Source organism: Tamandua tetradactyla, chromosome 4, assembly GCF_023851605.1.
Source record: "Tamandua tetradactyla isolate mTamTet1 chromosome 4, mTamTet1.pri, whole genome shotgun sequence".
Taxonomy (NCBI): Eukaryota; Metazoa; Chordata; class Mammalia; order Pilosa; family Myrmecophagidae; genus Tamandua; species Tamandua tetradactyla.
Genome location: NC_135330.1, coordinates 82,479,162 through 82,494,087, shown reverse-complemented (window position 1 = coordinate 82,494,087; position 14,926 = coordinate 82,479,162). Strand labels below are relative to the sequence as shown.

Genomic DNA, 14,926 nt, shown 5'->3' with positions numbered 1-14,926 from the left:
GATAACCCATAAAGGTGACGTCATACAATATTTGTCGTGTGCCTTGCTTATTTCACTGAGTGTAATGTTTTCACGTTTCATTAATGTTGTAGCATATTTCCGAACTTCAGTCTTTCTTGTGGCTGGATAATATTCCATTGTATGGATATACTACAGTTGTTTATCCAGCCATTTGTTGATGGACCCTGAGTTGTTTCCAACTTTTGGCTGCTGTGAATAATGCACTATGATGATTAGTGTACAAGCATCTGTTTGAGATCCTGTTTTCAATTTATTTGGGTATGTACCTAGGATTGGAATTGTCTGGCCATATGTGTAATTCTGTATTTAACTTTTTGAGAAACCTCCCTATTGTTTTTTGCAGTGCCTACACTATTTTACACTGCCACCAATGATGCACTGAGTTCCAATTTTGCCGCATCCTTACCAATTTTTTTTTTCTGATTCTTCTCTTTAAATTGTTCTTTGTTTTAAATATGAAGAACACACTAAGAATTTTTAAAATGCTACATCAGTGGTATAACTTAGCAACTGTCTAAATTGTGTTTTTTCAGACACTTCAGTCTTATTAAAATTTACTTAGTAGTTACTAGTCATTTATATACAATTTTATTCTGGTAAGTGCTAACAAAAGGGGCACACTTTGAAACTGTTAAGTATAAAACTATCAAATAAATAGTGGTGTTTTCATGCTATGACATTTATTTTATCCTATGTTATTTTTTACTGGCATTATTTTACATATATATATAATATACACACATATATATCTGATATATATCATCTGTATGATATGTATCTGGGTTTCTTTTCAGGCCATTATTAGTGTTCTTTTCATTTCATGATTATTACTAAAGATAATAAGGTATAGAAGAGGGAAGGAAATGACCTGTTCCCCGAGTCAGACAGGTTGGGTGTGCTGCTGTTTGGAACCCCCACATGTGAAGCAGCAAAGCTAAGATATTTCCGTAGAAACAAGGAGGGATGCTGTAGACCATTAGACCTGTCCTCTGTACCTCCTTTGCAGTTCCCAACACACTTCTGAGGAGCCACAGGGTTCCAAAGAAAGCAGGACAACCTGCTGCCATGAAGACCTGCTGCAAATTGTCTTGCTGCCCTCTTCAAAATAAAACCTGACAGCATCCCATTCGCATCACCTCTGCTGCTTCTGCCCCTGTCCAAACCACCATCTCTGCTCATGCCTCACAAAAGCCTCTGGCTGGCTTCCTGCTTTTACCTTGGTTGCCCTGCAGTATACTTCTCACAGGGTGGTTAGAGTAACACTGTCAGATGTGACTCAGACCTCATGGGCTGCTTCAAGACTCTCTGGTCACACTGCTTCACCCTCAGAGTAAACCAAGCTCCTGGCCTTTGGCTATGGGGCTCCATCCATATGGAGTCCCTGCTTGTCTCATGCTCCTCATGTCCCACTTTGCCTCACGCGCTCCCACTTGACCTCTATGTTGTTATTCCAACACACCATGCTCATTGCTGTCTTAGGACATGCACTTCTATCCCCTCTGCCTGGAACATCCCATCACCGAACCTCAGTGTTGGTTGCTCCCACACCCCATTGAGATTTTGCTCGATCTTGTCTCCCCAGAGAAATCTTCCTTCACTACATTCAGCTAAAGCAGCCTCTAACCCTTCTTCCTGCTGCAGTTTTCTTCCTAACGCTTAGCACTAGCTCACATTTCATTTATTTATTTGCTCATTTGTAGATTTGCTATTTTGATCACCAGAAGCCAAGCATCAGGAAGGCAGGGATAATTTTTTTTCTGGTTTGCTGCTATTATCCACAGCCTGGAAAAGTGCCTGACATATTGTAGGCTTTCAATAAATATTTGCTAAATGAATGAATGTTTGAATGCTTGAGGTTTCTTCTAGCCCCAAGTTTTTAAGCTCATCTATCAGTCATCCATCTCCCAGATGATAAGGGACTAGGAGTTTTCTGAAGAGTTTAGATTGAGAGCTTCAGTTCAAGGGGCTTACAAAATGAACAGGGCTTAGACTCAGGGTGGATATCTAATTATAGCAGTTTAAACAATCATTAAAATATACAACATCATCCCAGAGTCAGACTGAGAGAAGATAAAAGAAAGTGAATAATGTCTAAGGAGAGGTTTATTTGGTCCCAGACTCAGTACCATCCAAGCCTTATTTTAATTGTTACTTAAAGTCCTGCTTCTGTTTCATCTTGGCATGGTGGATATATTAAGGGCTCTTGTTCACGGATAGGTAGATAATTTTCTTATTATTTGCTCTTCTCTTTTCTGTATAATCTACATAAACAAGATAGTATTGACAATAGTATCAATAAAAGCAACAACTTTCTATTTACCTTGCTTTTTAGTTTTAAAAGCCCATCTTTATTTTTTTTAGTCCTCATTTGATAATTCTTAGTATCTCTATTTTAAAGATAAGAACAATGAAGTTCAGAGAGGTTAACTGTCTCATCACATAGTTGGTGGAGCAAAATTGGCTGCCTTTTGAAGATTAGGTACCCCTGATGTGAGAGCAGCCCCTAGAAGGCATATCTGGTGGTGGGGACACAACAAAGAAACTACAGTAAACATTCCATGTAGATGGCATTTTTCATGAACTATTTGGTGATCTCCAGAAAGGAATTCATTCTCCTTAGTTTTGCTATCTCAACTCTGAAATGGGTGCATTGTAGAATAACAAGGTCCTGGATTCACCGTGGAGTTTTTGATTTAGCAGGTCTCTAATGAGACCCAGGAACAAGTATATTAGAAAGACCCCAGGGGACTTTCCTGGCTCATCTTGGTCTATGTCTGCTATCCTGGATTTACTCTGAGATATGTCCCTTTCCCTCTGAAATATATCCAGATTGGTCTCTCCCAAGATTCCTTCCCACTCTGACCTTCTGGGAGTCAGTGTCTCTGCTCCCCTGAGAACAGAGGTTGTGAGTGGCGGGAGGTGTGCTTCTCTTTTCCCCACAGGGTCTGAGAGAAACTTTAGTGGTTGGAAGGCAGCCAGCAGTGCCTTCCCAGACTTGTCTCTCTAAGTGTATGTTGTACCCTCAAGGAGCACCATAAAGGTTTTCACAAACCTTTAGGATTCTTTGCTTTCATTTGAGCAAAGCAAAATTAAATGCTGGTCTCCAAAGTAATATCTCTTTCAGCCACTTCCCCATAGCATCAAAGCAAAATTTCCAAGTGTCCTTTTATTTAATTCATTGTTTTTATTTTTCTTAGCTTGTCCAGCAGTTTATTTTCATGACAATTAGTCTCTTTCACAGAAAACTTTTCAGTAATTTTGGTGGGGCTCTCTGACCATCCAATATTATAATTTTTAAAATGATGATCTCGAATAAAATACGCAGGCATATATTTGTAGCATACAGACAAACATCATTTGGCTTCAGAACTTGCCCTGTCTTTTATACAAAATTCCAAAAGTTGAAAAACAAACATTTCCTCATTTAGCAGTGTCAATTAAGGTCATCATCACAGTACAATTTTCAGGGTAAAAAGCCCTTCACTTTGAGGGACCCGTGGTTCATCAGGATGAGTCAGGAAAACCACATGACGAATTTGCAATGGAATTGCTGCCACTCTGTTTATAATTATAAGCTTCTCTCAGTGCAGACCATCAAGCAGAAGGACCATAGCTAATAGCCCCAATTAGAAAATGACATGTTTGGTGAAAATTCCCCAAATAAAGGCCTTCTGCAGTGACCCAATTCCTCACCCCCCTCAGTCTCCCAGGAAAACAATTGGCTGGGCAAAAAATCTGGGGAAACAAACAACAAAGGATGGGGTTTGACCTTCAGTTGTCCTTGCAGGGACTGATGACCTGAAAACAAATGGAAGCTATGTGCATATTCTGATTGGAGAGTCCATTGGTCCCAGACTGGTCTCTTTAGTGGAGCTAAGGGAATGAGAGATTTTGTGTGTTCCTGTGGTTGGCAGAAAGAGGGAAGCGGGAAAGAGAAAAATAAGTCTGAGAAAATCTTTTTCTTTCCCCTGTCCCCATAAGAAGTGAGGGGACAATGATCTGCTTCTTGTCTATTTTTTTTTTTTATGAAAACTATTTTCCTTAATCTCATGATAACGGGGATTGAAATAGGATTTGCAGGATTAGTTTGAGAATGGTAAGATTTGTTATAAGCTTGGCCTCCACATAGGCCAAAATCCTTGGTTTTATCCAGAATGGGAAGATCAAGAGTACAAAAATTTTGCCATCTTTCACAGGGAGTTTCTGTATTTTGGTAAAAATCATCATCACAAAAATAATATAAATAATAATAATGATTATGTTGTCACCAGCAGTTTGAACAGAAGTACTCATGGGGTATAGGCATAAAAAGTAGTTTATTTTTGTTTTTCATATGCACTTTAGAATTGATTGGTGTAGGGAGGAATTACTCTGTCTTGCATGAAAATTGAGGCAGGTCCTCAGACTTTCCTGATCATTCTTAGTTCATTGCAAGCCCTAAATCACTTTAAGACATAATGTGGACTTTTCAGGAATTGGCAACGTACAGTCCTGGCTAAAGTGAAAAAAGACAGAAAATATTAAATGTTGGTGAGGGTCTAGAGCAGTCAGAACTTTCATACACTGCTGGTGGGAGTGTGAATTGTTAAAGCCACCTTTTTTTTTTTAATTATAGAAGTTTTAGGTTTACAAAAAATAATGCATTAAATACAGGGCTCCCATCTACCACCCTATTATTAACACCTTGAATTGATGTGGGACATTTGTGACAATTGATGAAAGCACATTTTTAATAATTGTATTATTGACTAACAAAAGTCCATGGTTTAACTTAGGGTTTACTGTGTTCAGCAGGTCCATGGATTTAAAAAATATACATATTTCTAGTAACATATATAAGCTAAAATTTCCTCTTAAATCACATTCAAATATAAGATTCAGTGCTGATAATTACATTCACAATGTTATGCTACCCTCACCACCATCCATTATCAAAACTTTTCCATCATCCCAAATAGAGACTCTGAACATTTTAAGCCTTAAGTTTCTATTCCCTAGTCCTACCCTGTCCTCTTGTAACCTATATTCTAGATTCTGACTCTATGAGTTTGATTATTCTAATTATTTCTCAGTGAGATACAACATTTGTGTCTGACACAACACTATTGTATCTGGCTTATTTTACTCAGTGGAATGTTTTCAAGGTTCATCTATGATATCGCATGTATCAGAACTTCATTCCTTTCTATGGGTGAATCATATTCCATTGTGTTTATATGTCACATTTTGTTTATCCATCCATCTGTTGATGGATACTTGGGTTGCTTCCATCTTCTGGAAATTGTCAAATATCTGTTCAGGTCCCCACTTTCAATCCTTTCAGGTATAGACCTACAGTGGGATTGCTTGGTCATATAGTAATTCATTGATTAACTTTCCAGGGAGTTGCCAAACTGTCTTGAACAGCAGCTGCACCAATTTTCACTCCCACCAGCAATGAATGAGTGTTTCTGTTTCTCCACATCTTCTCCAACACTTGTTTTTTCATTTTTAAATGGTTGCCCCTTAGTGAGTGTAAAATGGTATCTCATTGTGGTTTTGATTTGCATTTCCCTAGTGGCTAATGATGTTGATCATCTTCTCATGTGCTTTTTGGCCATATGTATATCTTTGTTGGAGAAATTTCTATTCAAGCCTTTTGCCCATTTTAAAATCGGATTGTTTGCCTTTTTGTTCTTGAGTTGAAGGATTTCTTTATATATTCTGTATAATAAATTCTTAGGATATGTGGTTCCCAAATATTTTCTCCCAACGTGTGGGAAAATAGTCCACTAATGCACAAGAGTTTTTAATTTTGAGAAGGTCCCATCTATCTGTTTTTTTCTTTGGTTGCTTGAACTTTGGGTGTAAAGTCTAACAAATCATTACCAAACGCAAGGTCCTAAAGATGCTTCTGTATATTTTCTTCTAGGAGTTTTATAGTACTGGCTCTTATATTTAGGTCTTTGGTCCATTTTGAGTTATTTTTCCATATGGTGTGAGGTAAGGGTCCATCCTCATTCTTTCACAAATGGAGAACCAGTTTTCCCAGCACCATTTGTTGGAGAGATGGTTCTTTTGCAGTTGTGTGTTCTTTCCCCCCTTGCAAAAAATCAATTGTCCATAAATGTGAGAATTGAATTCTGAGCTCTCAATTCAATTCCATAAGTCTGTATGTCTGTCCTTGGACCAGTATCATGCTGTTTTGATTACTATGGCTTTGTAATAAGTTTTAAGATCTGAAAGTGTGAGTCTTCCAACTTTATTCTTCTTTTTTCAAGATGTTTTTGGCTATTTGAGTCCTAGTACCCTTCCATATAAATAAATGTCATCTGCAAATAGGGAAAGTTTTACTTCTTCCTTTTGAATTCGAATGCCATTTCTATTTCTTGGCTAATTACTCTGGCCAGAATTTCTTGTACAAGTTTGGATAACATTGGTGACAGTGGACCTCTTTGTCTTCTTCCAAATCATAGAGGGAAAGCTTTCAGAATTTCACTATTGGGCATGATGCTGTGTGTTTTTCATATATGTTCTTTGTCATGTTGAGGAAGTTTCCTTCTATTCCTAGTTTTCTAAGTGTTTTTGTCAAAAATGGATTCTGGGTTTTGCCAAATGTCTTCTCTGTGTCAATTGAGATGATAATGTGGGTTTTCCTCCATTCTGTTAATGTGATGTATTACATTAGTTGATTTTCTTATGTTGAACCATCTTTGCATAACTGGGATAAATACCACTTGATCATGGCACATTATTCTTTTAATGTGCTATTGATTCAATTTACTATATTTTGTAGAGGATTTTTGCATCTATACCCATAAAAAATATTGGGCTGTGATTTTTTTCCTTGTGATTTCTTTATCTGATTTTTCAATGAGGGTGATGTTGGCCTGGAAGAATGAAATTAGGAAGTGCCCCCTCTTCTTCAAGTTTTTGGAACAGGGTTGGCATTAATTCTTCTTGGAGTGCGTGGTAAAGTTGTCCTGTGAAGCCATGGGTCTTAGGCTTTTTATTTTGGGGATTTTTTTTAAACTACTGATTCAATCTCTTTATTAGTTATTGGTTTGTTGAGATCTTCTATTTCTTCTTGAGTCAGTGTAGGTAATTTGTGTGCTTCTAGGAATTAGTTCATTTCACCTAAATTATCTAATTTGTTGACTTATAGTGGTTCATAATGTACTTTTATATTCCTTTTAATTTCTGTGGGGTTGGTAAAAATGTCCCCCTTTACATGGCTGATTTTAATTATTTGTGTCCTCTACTTTTTCTTTCGTCCCTATAGCTAAAGGTTTATCAATTGTATTGATCTTTTCAAAGAAGTAAATTTTGTATTCATTAATTGTCTTATAATCTTTTTATTCTTATATTTCATTTATCCCCACTGTGATCTTTATTTCCTTCCTTCTGCTTGCTTTGAGTTCAGTTTTCTCTTCTTTTTGTTTCAGCCATTTTTGAAAAATGACAGTATTTGCAAAGAATATAGATAAAAATTTTTCTCTATCAATTCTACTTCAAGGTTTATATATACCTAATAGAAATGCATACTTAGATTCACCACATGCCATATATTAGAATATTCAGAGAACATTATTTGTAATACCCCTAAACTGTAAACAATCCAAATTCCCATCTACAGTAGAATGAATAAATAAGTTTAGGCATATTTCTTAGATGGAATTCAATACAGAAAAAGCACAGTCTAGAAGTACATGTAAAAATACAGACAACTCATTAACATAATGTTGAGAGAAAGAAACTAAATATGAAAGTGTACATATATGATTCAATTTATATAAGGAACAGAAACAAGCAAAACTAATCTATTGTCAAAAAATTACTATAGTAGTTATCCTTGGGGTAGAGGTGGGAGGGAAATGACTGGAACGGAACCTGAGGGGGCCTCAGGGTTGCTGTTTGTTGATTGTGGGGATTGTTAAACAGGAATGCTTCATTTGTGAAACCCATTGAACTGTATGCTTATAATGCTCTTTTCTATATGGTACTGGTATAAAACATTTAAAAATGTTCAGTCCCATGTAATAAAGCTTTCATTTTAACTCAGAATGAACACTTCTCTTCCCTCCTCTAAATACATCCTGCTACACCTGGGTCCTTTGCCTTTTTGAAAGAAAGTGTGTTTGTGTGTGTGTGTGTGTGTGTGTGTGTGTGTAAAGAAGATCAGCCCTCTCTTCTTTCCTCCTCTCTTATTTACTAACTATTTCTGGCTGCTGGTGGGTCACAAGGAGTGGGGAGGGGGGAATGTATGGAGTACTAAAAAGTTCTTAGTTGGCTGGCATGAAGCTGGTATTGTGAATGTTTGTTGCCCTCCCCACAGCCCTAATTGCCAAGTGCTGTGAGTATTGGCTGCTTGCCCTCTTTTGGGAGAATTTATCCTCAGCCAAATGGGAACCACCTTCCCTGGTAGATGACCTTGCCCTCTGATTTTGCCCACTGCAACCAGCAGCCAGTGACTGACTGACATTGGTAGAAGCCTGAAATCCTTCCACAAGGACAGATCAGAGTCTGCTGTGGGACCAGTCAAGCTCTGCTTCTAACAGAGTCCATACACTTGTCTGCTTTTTCCAAGTTCTTATCCTGCTTCTAATACCTCGTTTCTCCTGAAAGCACTCTCTCAGTTAACTTCTTCACAAGAATCTCCATTTCAGGCTTTGAGCACAACCAAAGACAGCTGGCTTTGGCTTCTAAGCCTGGGAAATGTTTAAGGCCAATGATTTCTCCTGGCTCCTGAGAAAACAAGGAACCTGCAGTTTCTTTGACACTGCTAATCCTCTCCATTCTAGTGGTCGCATACTTCTTTCTTGGTCCCTGGAAATCAGAAGGCCCATTGCCAACTGCTCCTCTGCCAACCACCCCATGCCAGCTGCTTCACATGGTCCATATCTGGACCTTGGTAACCACTCTGGGCACTCTACCTTGACAAATTCCCAGAGAGTGAGATGCCCATATTAGTTTGTCAAGCTGCCAGAATGCAATATACCAGAAATGGATCAGCTTTTATAAAGGGAATTTAATAAGCGTGAGTTTATAGTTCTAAGGCCATAAAAATCTCCAAATTAAGGCACCAACTAAAGGCTACCTTCACTCAAGAAAGGCTCATGCCATCTGGAACACCTCTGTCAGCTCAGAAGGCACATGGCTGGCCTCTGCTGGTCCTCATTCCTGGTTCCATTGCTTCCAGCTTCTGATGTCAGTGGTTTCCTCTCTAAGTATCTGTGGGTATTCATAGATGGGACACAATTCTGGGTTCTGGTTCACTTAGCAACTCATGGGAGAGCATGTGGTGAAGTCTTCTGGGTTTTACCTGTGTCTAGACATCTGCTCTCTCTGTCGGCACTCCAAGCATCTCCAAATATCTGTGTCTCTGTCAGCTCTGAAGCAACTGTTCTCCAAGCATTTGCATCTCCAAGCTTCTCTGTCATATCTGAGGCTTCTCCAAAATGTTTCCCCTTTAAAATGACTCTAGTAACCTAATTAAGACCCCCCTTTGAATGGGTGGGTTCACATCTCCATCTAATAAAAGCCACACCCACAATTGAGTGAGTCACATCTCTGTGGAGATGATCTAATCAAAAGTTTCCACAATGTTGAATTAGGATTAATAAAAATGGCAGCCCCCCACAAGATTAGATCAGGATTAAAATAGGCTTTTCTAGGAAACATAATAGTTTCAAACAGGCATAATACCCAAATGCTGTCTCCTTTACTTTTTATGTTTATTTGCTGAGAGTAGGGCACAAGTCCATATTATTCCCTTAACTATAAGGGGGCATTTAACAAACTCTTTAAATTTCTCCCTTGAAGCTTCTCTTAAGAGACTCAAGTGGGACAGGGAGGACAGGCCTACTCCCATCTCATCCTCTTTGAATGCTGGCATAGTATTCATAGTAGCCTTCTCCAAAGAGAGAGTCATAGAAATATGACGTTCCAACTGGGGGGTCTATTTGATGTGTGTATATCTGATCTGTATTATTTCTTGATACCTCAATTAAAAGTTAGAATTTACCATCCTGTTACACTAACATATTTGAGGAGCACCTGTATATTTTCCAGAAATGTTTTTTTCTCCACATATTATTGCATTACTCATTAGTCTTTGACCTCTGTGTTTTCCTGTGGGACCCATCAGAGACTTTGAGTTCTCCAAATGGTTTATATCTGAAAGAAAATCTGGCTGCTACTTCCCTGCTTAGAAAGGACCCTAAATATACAAGAACCCAGAATGCTGCTCTCTCAACCTGTGATATACTGGTCTTTCTCTCTCCCACTGCTACACATTTATCTGTGAGATGTGTGTGTTACTGAACTATTGTAACCCCATTTCAAGATGCCAGGTAGCTTGTTGAGGTGTATAATTAACTGGAAAAAGCCCTGAGAATTCCGACTCCAGCACCAGCTCATCCTTAATGAACTCTTTGGTCCTCAGGTTCCTCAACTGAAAATGAGGGAGCTGTACTCTGAGTCTCCAAAATCCCTCTTCAACTCTAATATTTTGATTTTAATTACTGTTTTAGTTTGCTAAAGCTATTGGAATGCAACATACCAGAAATAGGTTGGCTTTTTCTTGTCTTTTTTTTTGGGGGGGGGGTTGGCTTTTATAAAGGGGATTTTTTTAAGTTACAAGCTTACAATTCTAAAAAGCATCCAAACTAAACCAATCAAAGAAAGATACCTTGACTGTGAAGAAAAGCTGAGGGTGTCTGGAGTAACTCTGTCAGCTGGGAAAGCATATGGCTGGTCCTTTGACTTCTGGTTTCAAACTTCCCTGGTGTGTTTTCTTTCTATATCTCTAAACCTCTCTGTCTGTGTCAGCTCTGAGCTTTTTCCAAAATGGTTCTCTTTTTAAAGGACACCAGTAAGTGGATTAAGACACACCTTGAATGGGCAGAGATACATCTCCATGGGAACCACCTAAACAAAAGATCTCATCCCTAATTGGGTGGGTCACATACCCATGGAAACAATTTAATCAAAAGATTGCACCCACAATTGGGTGGTTCACATCTCCATGGAAGCAACCTAATCTAAAGGTCCTTCTCTAAGCAATAGGTCTGCCCCCACAAGACTAGATTTGATTAAAGAACATGGCTTTTTGGGGGTACAAAACAGCTTCAAACCAGCACAGTTACCCTGAACTCGAGGTACTCAAACTGAATCAAGTGGCCAGTTTAGTAAAAATAGCTGGTACACCATCCATATTCAGACTCAGTTCCAATCTGATGCCTAATATTTATTATGACAACGTAATGGCATCTGGGGAGAGTAAGACAGTTGAACAAATGTCAACCTTGGTGATAGGTCATCTGTTAGGTCTTCTTTTAGATACCTTGGAACAATCTTAGCAAAAAATGTTAGCAACAACCTAGGTCACACAAGTAGGGCCGCTTTTCAAATAGCAACCCTTGTGGGTTCATATAAACAGATCCGATACAGCTCCTATTTTAACTGAGTCACCCACTTGGCAACTGAACAACAACAGTAAACTGCTTGTTGCTGGCTTCTCTCTGTCAAAAAAAAAATTACTCCCAAAGGCTTCTGAGCTTTATGCTTTATTAAGAAACTTGATAAATATAGTTCAGTAAGTGTGTGGTCCATCTCGGATATATAGCAAACTTTCTAACTTTACCAGATAGGGTCAGAGTGTAAAAATGCATGCCTCACTTTTGCTGCGATTGGAGAAAACCCAAGAAAACAGGAAGCCAATGGTTTCCTGACTTAGTCTCCCAGAGATGTGGTGTCTGCCCTTCTATACTGGGGCTCTGTTCCCCCTCCCCTACACTGCCCTCCCCCATCCACCCCTGCTAGCGGCTGCTTCTGTCCTTCCTGGAGCTGTCTGAGATTTTGCTCATGTGTGCAACCTTTTCAGAGGCGTGTTGACAGGCTTGAAAATAAAGTAACCGATGTAAAGAACAACTCGCAAGTCATAGATATATGAAAATCAACCAGTTTGGCTCTACAATGTGGGGATTAGCAGGGATCAGCTGTCCAGCCAGGCTGCTTCTGGTAGGCAGGTTCCTCCTGCTGAGACAGGGGCAGTTGAGCACTCTCTCTCTCTCAGCTGCCCAGCTGCTGCTCTCGGCCAGCTCTGTCCATTCTCAGATACCTCTTAACCCTCTCAGAATGCTCGGACACATAGGACAACCAGAATGCTCAGATGGGCATAAAAGGGAGCTTATGGTGTGGTGCTTGCGTGCGGAAAGGAGAGCCTTTTCCTGAGCCAGGGGCGAAGGCCCACAGGGGGCCTGGCAGGCTTTGCTTAGGATCAGGCCGTGTGTACATCTAGATGATGGGAGAAAGAGTAAAACTGTAATCTGAAAGCAATCATCAGACATCAAGGATTCTGAGATATACATGAGATGCTGATACTCAAACCCTGGAGGTGAGACCGTGCATCTCCTTTTCTCCCCACTTTTCTTCTTTCTGTTCTTCATTATTTCAGTGGTATGCAAAATAGTTGTGCTTGCCCCAAGAGTAAATGAGAGGGGAAATTCCATTTCTTTGCACAAATATACCAAAACATCTCTGGAAATAAAAGTAACATTAAAGACTCCTGCTATTGGGTACCAGAAGAATCCAAAGGGTGATAGGAGTGATGAAAGTACCTTGTAGGGCAAGTCACTTTCAGAGAGCACTCACAGTGACCTCTTTTTAAAAATGCGTTGATCATTAGAAGCTCCGTGTGCCCGCAGCTGGCCTGTGACTTGGCATCTCTGATCCCTGCTGTCCCCAGGCTGCAGAGCTCACTTGTGCCAGGCTCCATGTGGCTGTCAGGCTCACTCTGATCAAAACCCTCCTAGGCAGGCACTGGGATTAGAGAAGTTACCAAAACATGTTCTTTTCTAAGCTTCTCTTCAGAAAAAACTTATGAAATGCGCTTTTTTCCCTAACCAGGTTGAGTGATCATACTGACATCATGAAACTGTGAGTTTCATCACAATGTGAAGAATTGTCTGGTCAACATGAAGCCAGAGTAGTCTGCAAAGAGGACTAGAAAATGACCCACCTGAAGAAGAGTCATTTTGGAGGTTTCTGAGCATTTACAATGAACATTACTGTTCTTAAGGAACCTAGTTTGTAGGTTCCCTCTGACCAAGTGAGAGACTGAATACACACAGATGAAATCTAGAAAAAGTCACCAGTAAATGTTCATAAGTTCTAAGTGTGTCAGTAGAGTGAGTGCTACCTGTTCTAGGAATCCTTGAAGGACCACCTTGAGCTCATCTGTATGAGACTTTCTTCCCCCGGGATAAATTGCTCCCTGGCTGGTGACCCCAGAGTCTAGGTTGGAACCTCAATTCCAGTTCTGACGTGGCCTTCCATGCTGTCTGCCTCAGAGCTATTTGTGCCCTTCTAGGTGTTCTTTGTCAGTCTGAATCTACTAGAGCTTGTGTATCCCATTTTGCCTTAGTAGATGCGAAATATCCCTACTGATGTGACTAGTATATTAGGAAGTTAAATACAAAAATTGATACTGGATTAGATGTCTGCTGTGCACATAAATTATTTCATTGTATCATTATAACATTCATTCTTCTCATGTTTCCAATGAGGAACCAGACTCGGAAAGATTAATGACTTGTCCAAAGTCGCAGAAGTAGAGAGGCAGAGTAAAGGTTCAGCTGCTAATTTGTCAGACTCCAAAGCCCTCCTGCTGTACTTCCTCTACAAGACGTGCAAGAGTGGGGAGGGAAGGATGGGTCAGTGTGGGGAGACGAGCTGGAGAGTTCTTCTTGGTGGTGAACTTCTTGAGAACAGGGTTTCCTGAGACTGGTGATTCTATTTTATGAGTCCCACCAACTCATGTGAAGTCAGAGCATCCCCTCAAAGCCAGAAAACGGTAATTGAACTGAACAGCCCCCCAAACAAATTTAGTTGCTGCTCTTGAGACCTACCACTTAGCTATCCCCCTTTGCTCCTCAAAGCAGGTATCAAATACGGGAAACATCATATGTAATTAGAGTACATGAGCATTTGTGTCACCTCGTACAATTAAAACCACGTTCTGCTGTTCCTGGGAAACGTATTTTTAGTTTAAGCTGGGCTGTAATGAGATCTCTAAAAATAACGCTGTGAAAGGTGAGGCTAAAGTGTAGGGGCTGAGTTCATCCCAGCGCTGAGGCAATAAAACATTATTCATGGTCCGTTTAAAGCTCTCGAGCCCTGGGCCAATGTTTTTTTGCTTGAATAGAAGTTTGGTTCATCCTATTTGGACCTAACTCAGTTTCCGTCTAAAGGGTGGTGGGCTGAGAAACGGGAACTTAGATTGAGCCATTGGAGGAATTTTGCAGCTGCTAAAGCACCTCGGGCTGGTTTCTCTCTGAGGGCTTCTGGTTATACTCAAATGAGAGGCTTGAATATCTTGAATATCGTGTGTTGAGACCACCCCACCCACTGGCCAGTTCACTACCCTTCTGCATGGTGTCTCTTCTCTGAATCATGCTTCCCAGGCTTTGGCAGCTCTTTTGGCTGCTGCAATAACAAATGATCTCCTGGCCTGGCAATGGGAAGGGACCCACATGCCTGTAACCTCAGACATAGACTACGGCACCCAACAGTGGGCGGAAATTGCAAGACAAGACTCATAACAGATGGGAGAAACTTCAAGATTTTAATAATTCAGGGATTTGCATGGGATATACTTTTCCTGGATGGAAAAGCACTGTATCAAGTGTACTGCCCACAGTATTTTAAGCACTCCTGCACGCACACATTCACACCACATGAAACACATCCATGTGTGTGCCCCTTGCCAGGGTTCCTGCTCCCTCACTTAAGGTAGACCTGACGGCAGCAGTAGAACATTATCAAATTTCTTATCTCATCCTTGTCATCCAACAACATGATTTCTCTTGTGCTTGGGGCTGTGCTAATGAGACTGAAGTTACAGGCTGGATTCTTTTTATGATCC

At 40.0% G+C, this 14,926-nt stretch overlaps 1 long non-coding RNA gene across 1 annotated transcript; it reads right to left on the bottom strand.

Moving 5' to 3' along the window:
- Window positions 1–4,326: 4,326 nt before the first annotated feature.
- On the bottom strand, window positions 4,327–12,915 carry LOC143679093 (uncharacterized). The gene is made up of 3 exons (XR_013173551.1): window positions 12,621–12,915; window positions 11,148–11,271; window positions 4,327–4,516 (listed from the first exon to the last, which is right to left on the bottom strand). It is a non-coding gene; the product is annotated as an uncharacterized LOC143679093 (long non-coding RNA).
- Between the last annotated feature and the right edge of the window lie 2,011 nt (window positions 12,916–14,926).